Source organism: Salvelinus sp. IW2-2015, linkage group LG20 (genome assembly GCF_002910315.2).
Source record: "Salvelinus sp. IW2-2015 linkage group LG20, ASM291031v2, whole genome shotgun sequence".
NCBI lineage: Eukaryota > Metazoa > Chordata > Actinopteri > Salmoniformes > Salmonidae > Salvelinus > Salvelinus sp. IW2-2015.
The window spans coordinates 60,114,898-60,134,261 of record NC_036860.1 but is presented as its reverse complement, the minus strand read 5'-3'; positions in this window follow the sequence as shown (position 1 = coordinate 60,134,261).

The following is a 19,364-nucleotide window of genomic DNA, read 5'->3' as shown; positions in this document are numbered from 1 at the left end:
CTGCACTGAGGCTAGGAAACACTGTCACCACTGATAAATCTATGATAATCAAGAATTTCAATAAGAATTTTTGGCCATGCTTTCCACCTGGCAACTCCTACCCTGGTCAACAGCTCTGCACCCCCCACAGCAACTTGCCCAAGCCTCCCCCATTTCTCCTTCACCCAAATCCAGATAGCTGATGTTCTGAAAGAGCTGCAAAATAGGAACCCCTACAAATTAGCTGGGCTAGACAATCTGGACCCTCTCTTTTTTAAATTATCCTCCGCTATTGTTACAACCCCTATTACTAGCCTGTTCAAACTTTCTTTCGTATCGTCTGAGATCCCCAAAGATTGGAAAGCTGACGCGGTCCTCCCCCTCWTCAAAGGGGGTGACACTCTAGACCCAAACTGTTACAGACCTATATCTATCCTACCCTGTCTTTCCAAGGTCTTAGAAAGCTAAGTTAACAAACAGATCACCATCCATTTCAAATCCAACCGTACCTTCTCTGCTATGCAATCTGGTTTCCGAGCTGGTCATGGGTGCACCTGCACCTCAGTCCTAAACGATATAACCGCCATCGATAAAAGACAATACTGTGAAGCCGTCTTCATCGACCTGGCCAAGGCTTTCGACTCTGTCAATCACCGCAATCTTATCGGCAGACTCAACAGCCTTGGTTTTTCAAATGACTGCCTCGCCTGGTTCACCAACTACTTCTCAGAYAGAGTTCAGTGTGTCAAATCGAAGGACCTGTTGTTCGGACCTCTGGCAGTCTCTATGCGGGTGCCACAGGGATCAATCCTCGGGCCGACTCTCTTCTCTGTATACATCAATGATGTCGCTCTTGCTGCTGGTGATTCTCTGATCCACCTCTATGCAGATGACACCATTCTGTATACTTCTGGCCCTTCTTTGGACACTGTGTTAACAAACCTCTAGATGAGCTTCAATGCCATACAACTCTCCTTCCGTGGCCTCCAACTGCTAGTAAAACTAAATGCATGCTGTTCAACCGATCGCTGCTCGCACCCGCCCGCCCGACTAGCATCACTACTCTGGACGGTTCTGACCTAGAATATGTGGACAACTACAAATACCTAGGTGTCTGGTTAGACTGTAAACTCTCCTTCCAGACTCACATTAAGCATCTCCAATCCAAAATGAAATCTAGTCACCTTCCTATTTCGCAGCAAAGCMTCCTTCACTCATGCTGCCAAACATACCCTCGTAAAACTGACTATCCYACYGATCCTTGACTTCGGTGACGTAATTTACAAAATAGCCTCCAACACTCTACTCAGCAAATCGGATGCAGTCTATCACAGTGCCATCCGTTTTGTCACCAAAACTGATGTTAGCAAGGCAACTTTAAATAAATTGCACTAACTGGACACAAAAATAAAGTTCTAAACCCAAGAAGCAATTTATAGTATACCTCCTCCATCTCCTGTAATTTGAAAAAACGAATTTGAATTGAATAATGTCCCCTTAATCTCTATCCAACAATGCCACCACGTTTCTAAAAGAACCCCCCATAATGCTCTGTGTACAATCCCAATACAACACACTTCGTTCTCCGATCCTACATCTATGATTGGATGGACAACATGTCAGTTCATTCWGCAAAAGCTTTGATTGGTTGGAGGACGTCCTCCGGAAGTAGTCATAATTACCATGTATGGAAGGGGGTGAGGCCTACCAGCCTCCTAGGTTTTGTATTGAAGTCAATGTAGCCAGAGGAGGAAGGAAGCTAGCTGTTGGTAGTTACTGTAGACCTTCATTGCAAAACAGTGTATTTTAACCAATTATTTGGTGACATTAATATATTTAGTATAGTTTTAATCTAAAAAGGCTAACTTTTTTGATGTTTCACTATTTTTATTTCCCTGRGGAGGATGGTCCTCCCCTTCCTCCTCTAAGACACTTCTTCTGGTGTATTCATCTTAAGATAGTCAGGCAAGACAACCACATATCATGGTCGCATCCCAACCAAGTATCACATACATAATACAAAATACATACAATGCAAAATACAATACAAAATGCATAAAAATGTCTGTGTTTCTTCACAGTTCCCATCATGCCGTAAGGGTTTCTTTTATCTGTTTTTTTTWATCAGATTTTATTGCTAGCTTGAGTTACCTGGTGTGGCAGAGAGTTCCATGTACTCATGGCTTTATTTAATACTGTCGTTTCCCAGCCTCTGTTCTGGACCTGGGTAGTGTGAAGAGACCTCTGGTTGCATGTCTTGTGTGATGCCTATGAGTGTCCGAACTTTGTGGCAACTGCTTGAACAGACATTTTGGTACCTTCAACACCTTCCACCAAGACCAATAGCGATGCAGTCAATCTCTCCTCAACTTTGAGCCAGGAGAGATTGACATGCATGTCATTGACAATCGCCCTCCGTGTACATCCAAGTGCAATACATGCTGCTCTGTTCTGGACCAACTGCAATTTGCCTCTGTCCTTCTTTGCCGCACCTGACCACATAACGGGACAGTAGTCCAGGTGCGACAAAATTAGGGCCTGTAGGACCTGTCTAGTTGACTGAGACATCAAGAAAGCAGAGCAACGCCTTATCATGGACAGACCTCTTCCCATTTTAGTAACCATCTTAGTAATCTATATGTTTTGACCATGATAGCTTTGTATCTAGGGTGACACTCAGMAGTTTAGTCTCTTCATCCTGGGTGGCAGGTAGGCTACTGGTTAGAGTGTTGGGCCGTAACCAAAAGGTTGCTAGATCAAACCCCCAAGCTGACAAAGTAAAAATCTGTTGTTCTGCCCCTGAACAAGTCAGTTAACCCACTGTTCCTAGACCGTCATTGTAAATAAGAATTTGTTCTTATATAAAGGTCAAATGAAAACTTCCTCAATTGCCACATTATTCAATAATAGATCCAGATTAGGGTTGAGTGAGGGATTTGTCCCAAAAATGATGTTTTTAGTTTTTTGATATATCTATTTAGCACCAGCCTATTGCTAGTTACCCATTCTAAAACTGACTGGAGCTCTATGTGAAGAATGTCAATCATTTATCTTACTGTTGCAGCCAACGTGTATACTGTTGAGTCGTCAGCGTACACAGACACACAGGCTTTATTCAAGGTCAGTGGAAGGTCATTAGCAAACACAGAAAACAATAATGGTCCAAGCTGGGTGCTCTGCGGTACGCATTGGAGAGGCTTCCATTAAAGAAAACCCTCTGTGTTCTATTGGAAGGTAACTGTCCATCCATAATAAGGCAGAGGATGTTAATCCATAACACCTACATTTTTTCAGCAATATGTTATGATCAATGATATCAAAGGCTACATTGAAGTCTAACAAAACAGTTCTTATTATCAATTTCTTTCAGCCAATCATCAGTCATTTTTTCCAAAAGTTTGCTATGCACCAGTAAAAGGCTAATTGATCTGCTGTTTGCTACTTTTGGGCAGCGGAATGACCTTGGCCTCTTCAGCCCTGAGGGCACACTCCGTTTTCTAGGCTTAGATTGAAGATGTGGCAAATAGCAGTGGCAATGTATAGACCTGGGACGATAAACCAAAATGTATAGACACCGACCATACCAATCACTTACCGCAGGCATTTTTCTGATATCATTCATTATGATAAGTAGCCTTTAATAGAGAAATGTGACTTTTGAAATTGAATACATGTGTTAATATGGGTGATTGTTAATGGGAAAATGGATGGCTACAACCATCAAACTATTCGTAGTAGTAAAGGATAATACAAAAAAACTGTGGTGCACATTATTATAAACTTGTCGTTCTATTTATCATTATTGCATCAATTCAGGCAATTTATTGCGATATACATTGTTGTCCATATTGCCCAGCTCTTATCAATCTAATCCGCTACCAACCTCAGTAATACAAGTTGTCGGTTCCAGGTGGTTTGTCCTTATTTATAGATAGCAATCATTTTTTCACCTATTCAACACTAACTTTGCGAAATTCAAAGCTACAGTGCTTGTCTTTCATTATTTGGTCCGTTATGCATGAATTTGAARGCTCAACATTTGTTGTTTGCATGTCATGCCTAAGTTTGCTAATCTTGTCAACAAAAAATGTATTTAAGTGGTTGACAATATCAAAGGCTTTTGTTATGAATGAGCAATCAGCCTCAGTGAAGGATGGAGCTGAGTTCGCTTTTCTGCCTAGAACTTCATTTAATGTACTCCAGAGCTTTTTACTATCATGCTTTGTATCATTTATCTTTGTTCCATAATATAATTTCTCCTTCTTTTTGTTTAGTTTAGTTATGTGATTTCTGTATGTTTGCCAATCTGCTGTGTTGCCAAACTTACAGTCTTGTCCCATCGCTGCAACTCCCCTATGGACTCGGGAGAGGCGAAGCATCCTCCAAAACATGACCCTGCCAAGCCGGACTGCTTCTTGACACACTGCTCGCTTAACCCAGAAGCCAGCCGCACCAATGTGTCGGAGGAAACACCGTCCAATTGGCGACCAAAGTCAGCTTGCAGGCGCATGGCCCACCACAAGGAGCTGCTAGAGCACTATGGGACAAGGAAATCCCGGGCGGCCAAACKCTTCCCTAACCTGGACGATGCTGTGCCTAACCCGGACGATGCTGGGCCAAACCCTGCCCTAACCCAGAYGATGCTGGGCCAAAATATCAAATTAAATTAAATGGTATTGTTCACATCCACATATTTAGCAGATGTTATTGCGGGTGTAGCGAAATGCTTGTGTTCCTAGCTGCAACAGTGCAGTAGTATTTAACAATTCACAACAATACACACAAATCTAAAAGTAAAATAATGGAATTAAGAGATGTATAAATATTAGGACGAGCAATGTCGGAGTGGCATTGACTGAAATACAGTAGAATACAGTATGTACATATGAAATGAGTAAAGCAAYATGTAAACATTATTAAAGTGACCAGTGATTCCATATCTATGTACATAGGGCAGCAGCCTCTAAGGTGCAGGGTTGAGTAACCGGGTGGTAGCCGGCTAGTGAGGGCTATTTAACAGTCAGATGGCCTTGAGATAGAAGCTGTTTTTCGGTCTCTCGGCCCCAGCTTTGATGCACCTGTACTGACTATGCCTTCTGGATGATAACGGGTTGAACAGGCTCGGTGGTTGATGTCCTTGATGATCTTTTTGGCCTTCCTGTGACATCGGGTGCTGTAGGTGTACTGGAGGGCAGGCAGTCTGCCCCTGGTGATGCTTTGGGCAGACCCACCACCCTCTGGAGAGCCCTGTGGTTGTGGACGGTGCAGTTACCGTACCAGGCGGTGATACAGCCCGACAGGATGCTTTCAATTGTGCATCTGTAAAGGTTTGTGAGGGTCTTAGGGGCCAAGCTAAATTGGAAACTACTATGGGGCATTCTACTCAAATTTAGCTGTCCAGGCAAATTTGTCAACATCCTTTGCCAGTTCCATGATGGGATGGTGGCTCGGGTGGCCATAGGAAGGCAGGAGTCAGTGCCCTTTGGAGTAAGCATCGGTGTGAGGCAGAGGTGTGTGCTGGCACCGGTACTCTTTAACATCTTCATCCTATGTGTCACCCAAATGTCTTCAGCATCCACTGTCTGTGTGGTGGACCATTTCAGTTTGTCAGTGATGTGTACACCGAGAAACTTGAAGCTTTTCACCTTCTCCCGCAGCGGTCCATCCGATGTGGATAGGGGCGTGCTCCCTATCCACATCAGTCCACGATCAACTCCTTTGTTTTGTTGACGTTGAGGGAAAGGTATATTTTCCGCCAGGTCCCTTACCTCCTTGCTGTGGTAATCAGGCCTATTACTGCTGTGTCGTCCGCAAACTTGATGATTGCGTTGGAGGTGTGCGTAGCCAAGCAGTCATAGGTGAACAGGGAGTACAGGAGGGGGCTGAGCACGCACCCTTGTGGGGCCCCTGTGTTGAGGATCAGCGTAGTAGAGGTGTTGTTTCACACCTTCACCACCTGGGGGCGTCCGTCAGGAAGTCCAGGACCCAGTTGCACAGGGCGGGGTTGAGACCCAGGGCCCTGAGCTTAATGATGAGCTTGGAGGGTACTATGGTGTTGAAGGCTGAGCTATAGTTAATGAACATCATTCTTACATAGGTATTCCTCTTGTCCAGATGGGATAGAGCAGTGTGCAGTGCGATGGCAATTGCATCGTCTGTGGATCTATTGGGGCGGTATGCAAATTGAAGTTGGGTCTATGGTGTCAGGTAAGGTAGAGGTGATATGATCCTTAACTATTCTTTCAAAGAACTTCATGATGACAGAAGTGAGTGCTTCGGGGCGATAGCCATTTAGTTCAGTTACCTTTACTTTCTCGGTTACAGGAACAATGGTGGACATCTTGAAGCAAGTGGGGACAGTAGACTAGGATAGAGAGAGATTGAATATGTCCGTAAACTCTCCAGCCAGCTGGTCTGCGCATACTCTAAGGGCGCGGCTAGGAATAACATCTGGGCTGGCAGCCTTGCGAGGGTTAACACGCTTAAATGTCTTACACACTTCAGCCAAGGAGAACGAGAGCCCACAGTCCTTGGGAGCGGGTTGCGTCAGTGGCACTGTGTTATTCTCAAAGCGGGCGAAGAAGGTGTTTAGCTTGTCCGGGATCAATGCGTTGGTGTCCGCAACATGGCTGGTTTTCCCTTTGTAATCCGTGGTTGTCTGTAGACCCTGCCACATACGTCTCATGTCTGAGCTGTTGAATTGCGACTCCACTTTGTTTTTGTTCTGATGTTTTGCCTGTTTGATTGCCTTTCAGAGGGAATAACTACACTGTTCGTATTTGACCATATTCCCAGTCACCTTGCCGTGGTTCGTGCTTTCAGTTTTGGCTATTATAATATGATCACTACATCCRATGGGTGTGGATACTGCTTTAGAGCATATTTCTGCAGCATTAGTAAAGATGTGGTCAATACAAGTGGACGATTTAGTTCCTGTTCTGTTTGTAAATACCCTGCCATTTTGACTGATAACCTGAACCAGGTTACAGGCACTAGTTACAGTTTGAAGCTTTTTCTTGAGTGAACAGCTTGATGATAGCCAGTCAATATTAAGGTCACCCAGAAAATATACCTCTCTGTTGATGTCACATACATTATCAAGCATTTCACACATATTATCCAGATATTGACTGTTAGCACTTGGTGGACTATAGCAACTTCCCACAAGAATATGCTTTAGGTGAGGCAGGTGAACCTGTAGCCATATTAATTCTACAGCATTTGACATGAGATCCTCTCTATGCTTTACAGGAATATGACTCTGAATATAAACAGCAATACCTTCTCCATTGGCATTCCTGTGTCTTCTGTAGATGTTATAACCATATATTGCTACCACTGTATCATCAAAATAATAATCTAAGTGAGGTTCGAGATAGCCAGTATATAAATGCTTTCTGTTGCTAGTTAATATACACTGCTCAAAAAAATTAAGGGAACACTTACACAACACAATGTAACTCCAAGTCAATCACACTTCTATGAAATCAAACTGTTCACTTAGGAAGCAACACTGATTGATAATAAATTTCACATGCTGTTGTGCAAATGGAATAGACAACAGGTGGAAATTATAGGCAATTAGCAAGACACCCCCAATAAAGGAGTAGTTCTGCAGGTGGTGACCACAGACCACTTCTCAGTTCCTATGCTTCCTGGCTGATGTTTTGGTTACTTTTGAATGCTGGCGGTGCTTTCACTCTAGTGGTAGCATGAGACGGAGTCTACAACCCACACAAGTGGCTCAGGTAGTGCAGCTCATCCAGGATGGCACATCAATGCAAGCTGTGGCAAGAAAGGTTTGCTGTGTCTGTCAGCGTAGTGTCCAGAGCATGGAGGCGCTACCAGGAGACAGGCCAATACATCAGGAGACGTGGAGGAGGCCGTAGGAGGGCAACAACCCAGCAGCAGGACCGCTATCTCCGCCTTTGTGCAAGGAGGAGCAGGAGGAGCACTGCCAGAGCCCTGCAAAATGACCTCCAGCAGGCCACAAATGTGCATGTGTCTGCTCAAACGGTCAGAAACAGACTCCATGAGGGTGGTATGAGGGCCCGACGTCCACAGGTGGGGGTTGTGCTTACAGCCCAACCACGTGCAGGACGTTTGGCATTTGCCAGAGAACACCAAGATTGGCAAATTCGCCACTGGCGCCCTGTGCTCTTCACAGATGAAACCAGTTTCACACTGAGCACATGTGACAGACGTGACAGAGTCTGGAGACGCCGTGGAGAACGTTCTGCTGCCCGCCAACATCCTCCAGCATGACCGGTTGGCGGTGGTCAGTCATGTGTGGGGTGGCATTTCTTGGGGGCCGCACAGCCCTCCATGTGGAGGTAGCCTGACTGCCATTAGGTACCGAGATGAGATCCTCAGACCCCTTGTGAGACCATATGCTGGTGCGGTTGGCCCTGGGTTCCTCCTAATGCAAGACAATGCTAGACCTCATGTGGCTGGAGTGTGTCAGCAGTTCCTGCAAGAGGAAGGCATTGATGCTATGGACTGGCCCGCCCGTTCCCCAGACCTGAATCCAATTGAGCACATCTGGACATCATGTCCTCGCTCCATCCACCAACGCCACGTTGCACCACAGACTGTCCAGGAGTTGGCGGAGATGCTTTAGTCCAGGTCTGGGAGGAGATCCCTCAGGAGACCATTCCGCCACCTCATCAGGAGCATGCCCAGGCGTCCTGTAGGAGGGCTACTACAGGCACGTGGAGGCCACCACACACTACTGAGCCTCATTGTGACTTGTTTTAAGGGACATTTACATACAAAGTTGAATCAGCCTGTAGTGTGGTTTTCCACTTTAATTTTGAGTGTGACTCCAAATCCAGACTTCCATGGGTTGATAAATTTGATTTCCATTGATAATTTTTGTGTGATTTTGTTGTCAGCACATTCAACTATGTAAAGAAAAAAGTATTTAATAAGAATATTTCATTCATTCAGATCTAGGATGTGTTATTTTAGTGTTCCCTTTATTTTTTTGAGCAGTGTATATTGATTAGATAAGTATGCAGTACATGTTAGAATCACATTTGGCAGTGATTACAGCTGTGAGTCTTCCTGGGTAAGCCTCGAAGAGCTTGCCCCAAACATAACACTTTGTATTCAATTTTTTTGCATTATTGCTTTAGTGCCTTGTTGCCAACACGATGCATGTTTCGGAATACATTTTAGTGTCTTCCTATCACAGTTTACTCTTATCACAGCCATTCAACTCTGTAACTGTTTTAAAGTCGCCATTGACGTCATGGTGAAATCCCTTAGCGGTTTCCTTCCTCTCTGGCAACTGAGTTAGGAAGGRCGCCTTTATCTTTGTAGTGGGTGGGTGTATTGATACACCATCCAAAGTGTAATGAATAACTCCACCATGCTCAAAGGGATTTTCAATGCCTGATTTTTATTACATYTTTAACCATCTACCAATAGGTGACTTTGTGAGTCGTTGGAAAACCTCCCTGGTCTTCGAGTTAAATCTGTGTTTGAAATTTGCTTCACAGACAGAGGGACCTTGCAGTTAGTTAATTGTATGTGTGGGGTGCAGAGATGAGGTAGTCATAAAAAAATCATGTTAAACAGTATTATTGAGTCCATGACTCCCGAACTTATTTAGGCTTGCCATAACAAAGGGGTTGAATATTTATTGATTCAATACATTTCAGCTTTWAATTTTTAATGAATTTGTCCAAATTTTGAAAAACATAATTCCACTTTGACATTGTGGGGGATCAGTGACAACATCTACATTTAATCCATTATACTTTCAGGCTGTAACACAACAACATGTGGAGAAAGTTAAGGGGTTAGTTAAGGGTGTGAATATTTTCTGAAGGAACTTAAGGGGCAGTGAAATGTGTGAAAATTGGTCTACCCACGAATGAACTGGAATACCTTTAGACCATTGAACCATTGAAGGCATAACTGTGTGTGAGAGACTTGAGAAATAAAAGTGTGTGGGAACATTTTCTGATGGAAGTTATTTCAGCAGGACGTTCAAGGACCCTGTCTCTGTCTGTGTGTCCTCTTCAGTAATGAAGCACTCTGTCCCCACGCGACCCAGACAAACTGGGAGTCATAACCTGTAGTGTGTGTGTGTGTGTGTGTGTGTGTGTGTGTGTGTGTGTGTGCTGTGTGGTGTGCCTTCCCGTGTGTGTGTGGTGTGTGTGTGTGTGTGTGTGTGTGTGTGCGTGTCTAGTCGTCGTGCTGTCTGCTGTCTGTCTGTCTGTCTGTCTGTCTGTCTGTCCACATGGGAGGCAGCGAAGCAGAAGTTTTCCTTTCTCTCAGTGAAAAACAAGTTTTATTTTTCTGAGTATGATTTGTTTTTTGCATACAACTTTTTTTGTGGGGGGGATACTGCAGATAATTGTTTTCAAATTCAATTGTATTGTCACACGTGTCRAATACAACAGGTGTAGACTTTATCATGAAATGCTTGCTAACGAGCCCTTCCCAACGATGCAGAGTAAAAGAATTGTAAAATAAGAGGAATAAAATACACAAGAGTACCAGTAGCAGATCAATGTGCAGGGTACAAGGTACAGTATCTGAGGTAGATATGCACATGAAGGCGGGGTAAAGTGACTCTGCATCAGGATAGATAGTAATAAGAGTCAAATAAAGAACAGAGTAGTTGCAGCATATGAGCTTGAATGTGTGTGTGTGTGTACGTATGTAGTGTATGTCAATGTGTGTGTTTTTTTTGTGTCAGTGTAGTGTTTGTGAGTGAGTGTGTGTACAGTGCCTTCAGAAATCATTTGTGCACCTTGACATATTCCACATTTTGTTGTGTTACATTATTAATAAAAAAATATTGACAAACAAAATTCCACTGACATTATGGGGTACTGTGTGTAGATCAGTGACACAAAATGTCAATTTAATCCATTCTAAATTCAATCTGTAACAACAACAACATGTGGAACAGTTAAAGGAGTGTGAATACTTTCTGAAGGCATAGTGTGTATATACAGTCTTGTGAGTGTGCATAAAGTCAGTGCAAGATATGGTTAATGCACATAGTCCAGGTAACCATTTAATTAACTATTTAGCAGTCTTATGGCTTGGGGTAGAAGCTGTCTCAGAACCTGTTGGTCCGAGAGCCGATGCTCTGGTACCGTTTGCCGGACTGTAGCAGAGTGAACAGTCTATGGCTCGGGTGGCTGAAGACTTTGGCAATTTTTTGGTCCTTCCTCTGACACCGCCTGATATAGAGATCCTGGACGGCAGGGAGCTCTGCCCCAGTGATGTATTGGGCTGTCTGCACCACCCTCTATAGAGCTTTGCAGTCGAGATGCTCTTGATGGTGCAGCTGTAGAACTTTTTGAGGATCCGAGGGCCAATGCCAAATCCTTTCATCCTCCTGAGGGAGAGAAGGTACTGTCGTGTCCTCTTCACGACTGTGCGGGTGTGTGTCCTTAGTGATGTGGAYGCCAAGGAACTTGAAGCACTCGGCCCGCTCCACTACAGCCTTGTCGACGTGGATGGGGGCGTGCTCTCCCCTCTTTCTCCAATAGTCCACAATCAGCTCCTTGGTCTTACTGATGTTGAGGGAGAGGCTGTTGTCCTGGCACCACACTGCTAAGTCTCCGGCCTCCTTCCTGTAGGCTGTCTCATTGCCATTGGTGATCAGGCCTACCACCGTCATGTCGTCAGCAAACTTGATGATGGTGTTGGAGTCATGCGTGGCCACCCAGTCATGGGTTAACAGGGAGTACAGGAGGGGACAAAGCACAGACATCTGAAGGGCCCCCATGTTGAGGATCAGCTTGGCGGAGGTGTTGTTGCCTACCATCACCATCTGGGTCTGGCCGCCAGGAAGTCCAGGATCCAGTTGCAGAGTTTTCTGTAAACTTTATACAAGCTTTTGTTAGACTTTTGTGTCTGTATAGACTGCCACCTTTCTGTGCTGTCGCCAGCTTGTTGTTGGCAAGGCAACAGTGTAACATGGGTCAAAGCTGAACAGGAACAGACAGCCAGGTACCCAGGCTGGCCTTTGTCTAGAGTTACTGCAGTTGCAGCCTTTGCCACTAGGGGCGGTGTTCACCATTCTCTCCCAGTGAACCGTGAGTCGTATAACGTCTAGCCACACTGTGTGATGAAGAACAAGGCTCTCCAACCCTGTTCCTGGAAAGATACCATCCTGTAGGTTTTCACTCCAACCCTAATTTAGCGCACCTGATTCTAATTAGTTGGTTGATAAGCTGAATCAAGGTAGTTACAACTGGGGATGGAGCAAAAACCTACAGGAAGGGATCTCTCCAGGATCAGGGTGTCACGCCCTGATCTGTTTCACCTGTCCTTGTGATTGTCTCCACCCCCTCCAGGTGTCGCTTATTTTCCCCAGTGTATTTATCCCTGTGTTTCCTGTCTCTCTGTGAAAGTTCGTCTTGTCTGTTTCAAGTCAACCAGCGTGTTTTTCCTGTGCTCCTGCTTTGCTATTCTCTCTTTTGCTAGTCCTTCCGGTTTGACCCTTGCCTGTTTTCTGGACTCTGTACCCGCCTGCCTGACCAGTCTGCCTGCCCTGACCTCGAGCCTGCCTGCCCCCTCTGTACCTCCTGGACTCTGATCTGGTTTTGATCTTTTGCCTGTCCATGACCATTCTCTTGCCTTCCCCTTTTGGTACTAATAAATATCAAACACTCAAACCATCTTCCTCCCGTGTCTGCATCTGGGTCTGGCCCTGAGCCCTTRCACAGGGTTGGAGAGCCCTGCTGTAGAATATGTGTTGTCCATTTAATGTCTGAAAATCAAAGCATTATATTTTATTATTCTAAAAAAGAAGATAACAGCTATTGACACAGAGAAATGTATATTTATTTACAACAGATATGAGCAGAACTTATTATTTTAAAACAATTTGAATTGTTTCCTCTCAGTTGTGTCTGCAGCCAGAGAATAGGACCGAATGTTTGTTTTCCACACAACAACAGATGGCTGACTGTCACCGCACGCACAGACACACTCAGAAAGGAAATATACAAAGAGACAGACTCTGTCAGCTGCAGCTCGGCCCCTTGGGTAAAATTAAGGACAAGTAGCTTTCACCTCGGTGCCAAAACTAGTATGATTATAGGGGGGAAAATTCCACCATTCAGCAATATGCTGCATCAGTCATTCTCTAACTTGTTTATGGAAAGTTTGATTTTGGTGATGTATGGTTGTGTATAAAAATCTCATAAAAATGGTATAACACTCTAAGGCCAAGCTACAATAAGACGACATCAATAGGAAAAACCTGTAGTATGCCTACAGCTACAGAATACGCATAATACACACACACACACACACACACACACACACACACACACACACACACACACACGCAAAGCTTCTCACTCCTCTCCTCTGCCCTCTGGTCATGACTGAGTGTTTATCAGGAGAGTTTTGGTCGCTCTGGGTCTCTGAGACCCGAACCCATCATAACCTGCTGGGTCGCTGAGGATCTGACCCCTTCTGTCACCTCCTCTACCTCTCCCTCTTCCCCCTTTGACCGCCCTCTTCCACTCCTCCTCTGGTCTATATTCCCCATACTACTCCACTGTCGTCACTGCAGTGTGACTACTGAGAGAATACGGAGGGGTTCCACAGGTAAAGGGAACAAGCTCAGACCTGAACATAGTGACATTTTTATAGTCTGCCTCTGTGATAATCATGTAAATCCTCTTCACCTGTTCTCATGAGAATAACAGAGCTATTTTGTCATTATTATTTTGTAATTATGTATTTTCATTTGTGCAATTTCAACATTCCTGATGTATTTTTTTTCTCTCCTTAGAAACACAGACAGCTAAGTACTAGAAACCCAGACAGCTAGGTACTAGAAATCCAGACAGCTAGGTACTAGATACCCAGACAGCTAGGTCCTAGAAACCCAGACAGCTAGGTACTAGATACCAGACAGCTAGGTACATAGATACCCAGACAGCTAGGTCCTAGAACCCAGACAGCTAGGGAACTAGAAATCCAGACAGCTAGGTACTAGATACCAGACAGCTAGTGTCCTAGAACCCAGACAGCTAGGGAACTAGAAATCCAGACAGCTAGGTACTGAGTATCCCAGAAGACAGCTAGGTACTGAGAATCCAGACAGCTAGGTACTAGATACCCAGACAGCTAGGTCCTAGAAACCCAGAAGCTAAGGTCCTAGAAACCCAGACAGCTAGGTCCTAGAAACCCAGACACAGCTAGGTCCTAGAACCCAGACAGCTCGGTCTAGAAACCCAGACAGCTAGGTCCTAGAACCCAGACAGTAGGTTCTAGAAACAGTCAGCTAGGTCCTAGAAACCCAGACAGCTAGGTCCTAGAAACCCAGACAGCTAGGTCCTAGAAACCCAGACAGCTAGGTCCTAGAACCCAGACAGCTAGGTCCTAGAAACCCAGACAGCTAGGTCTAGAAACCCAGACAGCTAGGTCCTAGAAACCCAGACAGCTAGGTCCTAGAAACCCAGACAGCTAGGTCCTAGAAACCCAGACAGCTAGGTCCTAGAAACCCACAAGCTAGGTCCTAGAAACCCAGAAGCTAGGTCCTAGAAACCAGACAGCTAGGTCCTAGAACCCAGACCTAGGCTAGAAACCAGACAGCTAGGTCCTAGAAACCCAGACAGCTAGGTCCTAGAAACCCAGACAGCTAGGTCCTAGAAACCCAGACAGCTAGGTCTAGAACCCAGACAGCTAGGTCCTAGAAACCCAGAAAGCTAGGTCCTAGAAACCCAGACAGCTAGGCCTAGAAACCGACCTAGTCCTAGAAACCAGACAGCTAGGTCCTAGAAACCCAGACAGCTAGGTCCTAGAAACCGCAGAACAGCTAGGTTCCTAGAACCCGACAGCTAGGTCCTAAGAAACCCAGACAGCTAGGTCCTAGAAACCCAGACAGCTAGGTCCTAGAAACCCACAGCTAGGTACTAGAAACCCAGACAGCTAGGTACTAGAACCCAGACAGTCTAGGTCTAGAACCCAGACAGCTAGGTCCTACGACACCCAGACAGCTAGGTACTAGAAACCCAGACAGCTAGGTCCTAGAAACCCAGAAGCTAGGTCCTAGAAACCCAGACAGCTAGGTACTAGAAACCCAGACAGCTAGTACTGAAAACCCAGACAGCTAGGTCTAGAAACCACAGTAGCCAGACCAGCACTAGTCTGAACGCAGAAGCTAGGTCCTGAAACCCAGACAGCTAGTCTAGAAACCCAGACAGCTAGGTCTAGAAACCCGACAGCTAGGTCCTAGAAACCCAGACAGCTAGGTCCTAGAAACCCAGACAGCTAGGTCCTAGAAACCCAGACAGCTAGGCCTAGAAACCCAGACAGCTAGGCCTAGAAACCCAGACAGCTAGGTCATAGAAACCCAGACAGCTAGGTCCTAGAAACCAGACGCTAGGTCCTAGAACCAGAACAGCTAGGTCCTAGACAACCCAGACAGCTAGGTCCTAGAAACCCAGACAGCTAGGTCTCGAAACCAGACAGCTAGGTCCTAGAAACCCAGACAGCTAGGTCTAGAACCCCAGACAGCTAGGTCCTAGAAACCCAGACAGCTAGGTCCTAGAAACCCAGACGCTAGTCCTAGAAACCCAGACAGCTAGGTCCTAGAACCCAGACGCTAGGCCTAGAAACCAGACAGCTAGGCCCATAGAACCCAGACAGCTAGGCAGCTAGAAACCCAGACAGCTAGGTCTAGAAACCCAGACAGCTAGGTCCTAGAAACCCAGACAGCTAGGTCTAGAAACCCAGAAGCTAGGCCTAGAAACCCAGACAGCTAGGTCCTAGAAACCCAGACAGCTAGGCCTAGAAACCCAGCTAGCACTAGAAACCCAGACAGCTAGGCACTAGAAACCCAGACAGCTAGGCACTAGAAACCAGACAGCTAGGCACTAGAAACCCAGACAGCTAGGCACTAGAAACCCAGACAGCTAGGTACTAGAAACCCAGACAGCTAGGTCCTGAAACCCAGACAGCTAGGTCCTAGAAACCAGACAGCTAGGCACTAGAAACCCGACAGCTAGCTAGAACACTCAAACAGGTCCTAGAAACCCAGACAGCTAGGTCTAGAAACCCAGACAGCTAGGTCCTAGAAACCAGACAGCTAGGTCCTAAGAACCCAGACAGCTAGGTCCTAGAAACCCAGACAGCTAGGTCTAGAAACCAGACAGCTAGGCCTAGAAACCCAGACAGCTAGGTCCTAGAAACCCAGACAGCTAGCCCTGAAACCCGACAGCTAGGCACTGAAACCAGACAGCTAGGCCTAGAACCAACAGCTAGGCACTAGAAACCCAGACAGCTAGGACTAGAAACCCAGAACAGCTAGTCTAGAAACCAGACAGCTAGGTCTAGAAACCCAGACAGCTAGGTCCTAGAAACCCAGACAGCTAGGTCCTAGAAACCCGACAGCTAGGTCCTAGAAACCCTAGACAGCTAGGTCCTAGAAACCCAGACAGCTAGGTCCTAGAAACCCAGACAGCTAGGTCCTAGAAACCCAGACAGCTAGGTCCTAGAAACCCAGACAGCTAGGTCCTAGAAACCCAGACAGCTAGGTCCTAGAACCCAGACAGCTAGGTCCTAGAAACCCAGACAGCTAGGTCCTAGAAACCCAGACAGCTAGGTCCTAGAAACCCAGACAGCTAGGTCCTAGAAACCCAGACAGCTAGTCTAGAAACCCAGACAGCTAGGTCCTAGAAACCCAGACAGCTAGGTCTAGAACCAGACGCTAGTCCTAGAACCCAGACAGCTAGGTCCTAGAAACCAGACACTAGGTCCTAGAAACCCAGACAGCTAGGTACTAGAAACCCAGACAGCTAGGTCCTAGATACCCAGACAGCTAGGTCCTAGATAACCAGACAGCTAGGTCCTAGAAACCCAGACAGCTAGGTCCTAGAAACCCAGACAGCTAGGTCTAGAAACCCAGACAGCTAGGTCCTAGAAACCCAGACAGCTAGGTCTAGGAAACCCAGACAGCTAGGTCCTAGAACCCAGACAGCTAGGTCCTAGAAACCCAGACAGCTAGGTCCTAGAAACCCAGACAGCTAGGTCCTAGAAACCCAGACAGCTAGGTCCTAGAAAGCAGACAGTAGTCCTAGAAACCCAGACAGCTAGGTCCTAGAAACCCAGACAGCTAGGTCCTAGAAACCGCAGCACGCTAGGTCCTAGAAACCCAGACAGCTAGGTCCTAGAAACCCAGACGCTAGGTCTAGAAACCCAGACAGCTAGGTCCTAGAAACCCAACAGCTGTCCTAGAAACCCAGACAGCTAGGTCTAGAAACCCAGACAGCTAGGTCCTAGAAACCCAGACAGCTAGGTCCTAGAAACCCAGACAGCTAGCACTAGAAACCCAGACAGCTAGGCCTAGAAACCCAGACAGCTAGGTCCTAGAAACCAGACAGCTAGGTCCTAGAAACCCAGACAGCTAGGTCCTAGAAACCTCAGACAGCTAGGTCCTAGAACCCAGACAGCTAGGTCCTAGAAACCCAGACAGCTAGTCCTAGAAACCCAGACAGCTAGGTCCTAGAAACCCAGACAGCTAGGTCCTAGAAACCCAGACAGCTAGGTCCTAGAAACCCAGACAGCTAGGTCCTAGAAACCCAGACAGCTAGGTCTAGAAACCCAGAAGCTAGGTCCTAGAAACCCAGACAGCTAGGCCTAGAAACCCAGACAGCTAGGCACTAGAAACCCAGACACTAGGCACTAGAAACCCAGACAGCTAGGTCCTAGAAACCCAGACAGCTAGGTCCTAGAAAACCCAGACAGCTAGGTCCTAAGAAACCCAGACAGCTAGGTCCTAGAAACCCAGACAGCTAGGTCCTAGAAACCCAGACAGCTAGGCTAGAAACCCAGACAGCTAGGCACTAGAAACCCAGACAGCTAGGCCTAAACCCGGCAGCTAGCAACTAGAAACCCAGACAGCTAGGCACTAGAAACCCAGACAGCTAGGCACTAGAAACCCAGACAGCTAGGTATAGAAACCCAGACAGCTAGGTCTAGAAACCCAGACAGCTAGGTCCTAGAAACCCAGACAGCTAGGCCTAGAAGACCCACCTACCTAGAACCAGACAGTAGGTCCTAGAAACCCAGACAGCTAGGTCTAGAACACCCAGACAGCTAGGTCCTAGCAACCCCAGACAGCTAGGTCCTAGAAACCCAGACAGCTAGGTCCTAGAAACCCAGACAGCTAGGTCCTAGAAACCCAGACAGCTAGGTCCTAGAAACCCAGACAGCTAGGTCCTAGAAACCGCAGACAGCTAGGCCCTAGAAACCCAGACAGCTAGGCACTAGAAACCCAGACAGCTAGGCACTAGAACCCAGACAGCTAGGCACTAGAAACCCAGACAGCTAGGTCTAGAAACCCAGACAGCTAGGTCTTAGAAACCCAGACAGTAGGTCTAGAAACCCAGACAGCTAGGTCCTAGAAACCCAGACAGCTAGGTCCTAGAAACCCAGACAGCTAGGTCCTAGAAACCCAGACAGCTAGGTCCTAGAACCAGACAGCTAGGTCCTAGAAACCCAGACAGCTAGGTCCTAGAAACCCAGACAGCTAGGTCCTAGAAACCCAGCAGAGGTCTAGAAACCCAGAGCTAGGTCCTAGAAACCAGACAGCTAGGTCCTAGAAACCCAGACAGCTAGGTCTAGAAACCAGAAGCTAGGTCTAGAAACCAGACAGCTAGGTCTAGAAACCAGACAGCTAGGTACTAGAACCCAGACAGCTAGGTCCTAGAAACCCAGACAGCTAGGTCCTAGAAACCCAGACAGCTAGTCCTAGAAACCCAGACAGCTAGGTCCTAGAAACCCAGACAGCTAGGTCCTAGAAACCAGACAGTAGGTCTAAAACCCAGACAGCTAGGTCCTAGAAACCCAGACAGCTAGGTCCTAGACCAGACAGCTAGGTCCTAGAAACCCAGACAGCTAGGTCCTAGAACCAGACCAGCTAGGTCCTAGAAACAGACAGCTAGGTCTAGAAAACCAGACAGCTAGGTCTAGAAACCCAGACAGCTAGGTCCTAGAACCAGACAGCTAGGTCTAGAAACCCAGACAGCTAGGTCTAGAAACCCAGACAGCTAGGTCCTAGAACCCAGACAGCTAGGTCCTAGAAACCCAGACGCTAGGTCCTAGAAACCCAGACGCTAGGTCCTAGAAACCCAGACAGCTAGGTCTAGGAACCCAGACAGCTAGGTCCTAGAAACCAGAAGCTAGGTCCTAGAACCCAGACAGCTAGGTCCTAGAAACCCAGACAGCTAGGTCCTAGAAACCCAGACAGCTAGATCCTAGAAACCCAGACAGCTAGGTCCTAGAAACCCAGACAGCTAGGTCCTAGAAACCCCACAGCAGCCTAGAACCTAGGCTCCTAGAAACGCCAGGACAGGCTAGGTCCTAGAAAACCCAGACAGCTAGGTCTAGAAACC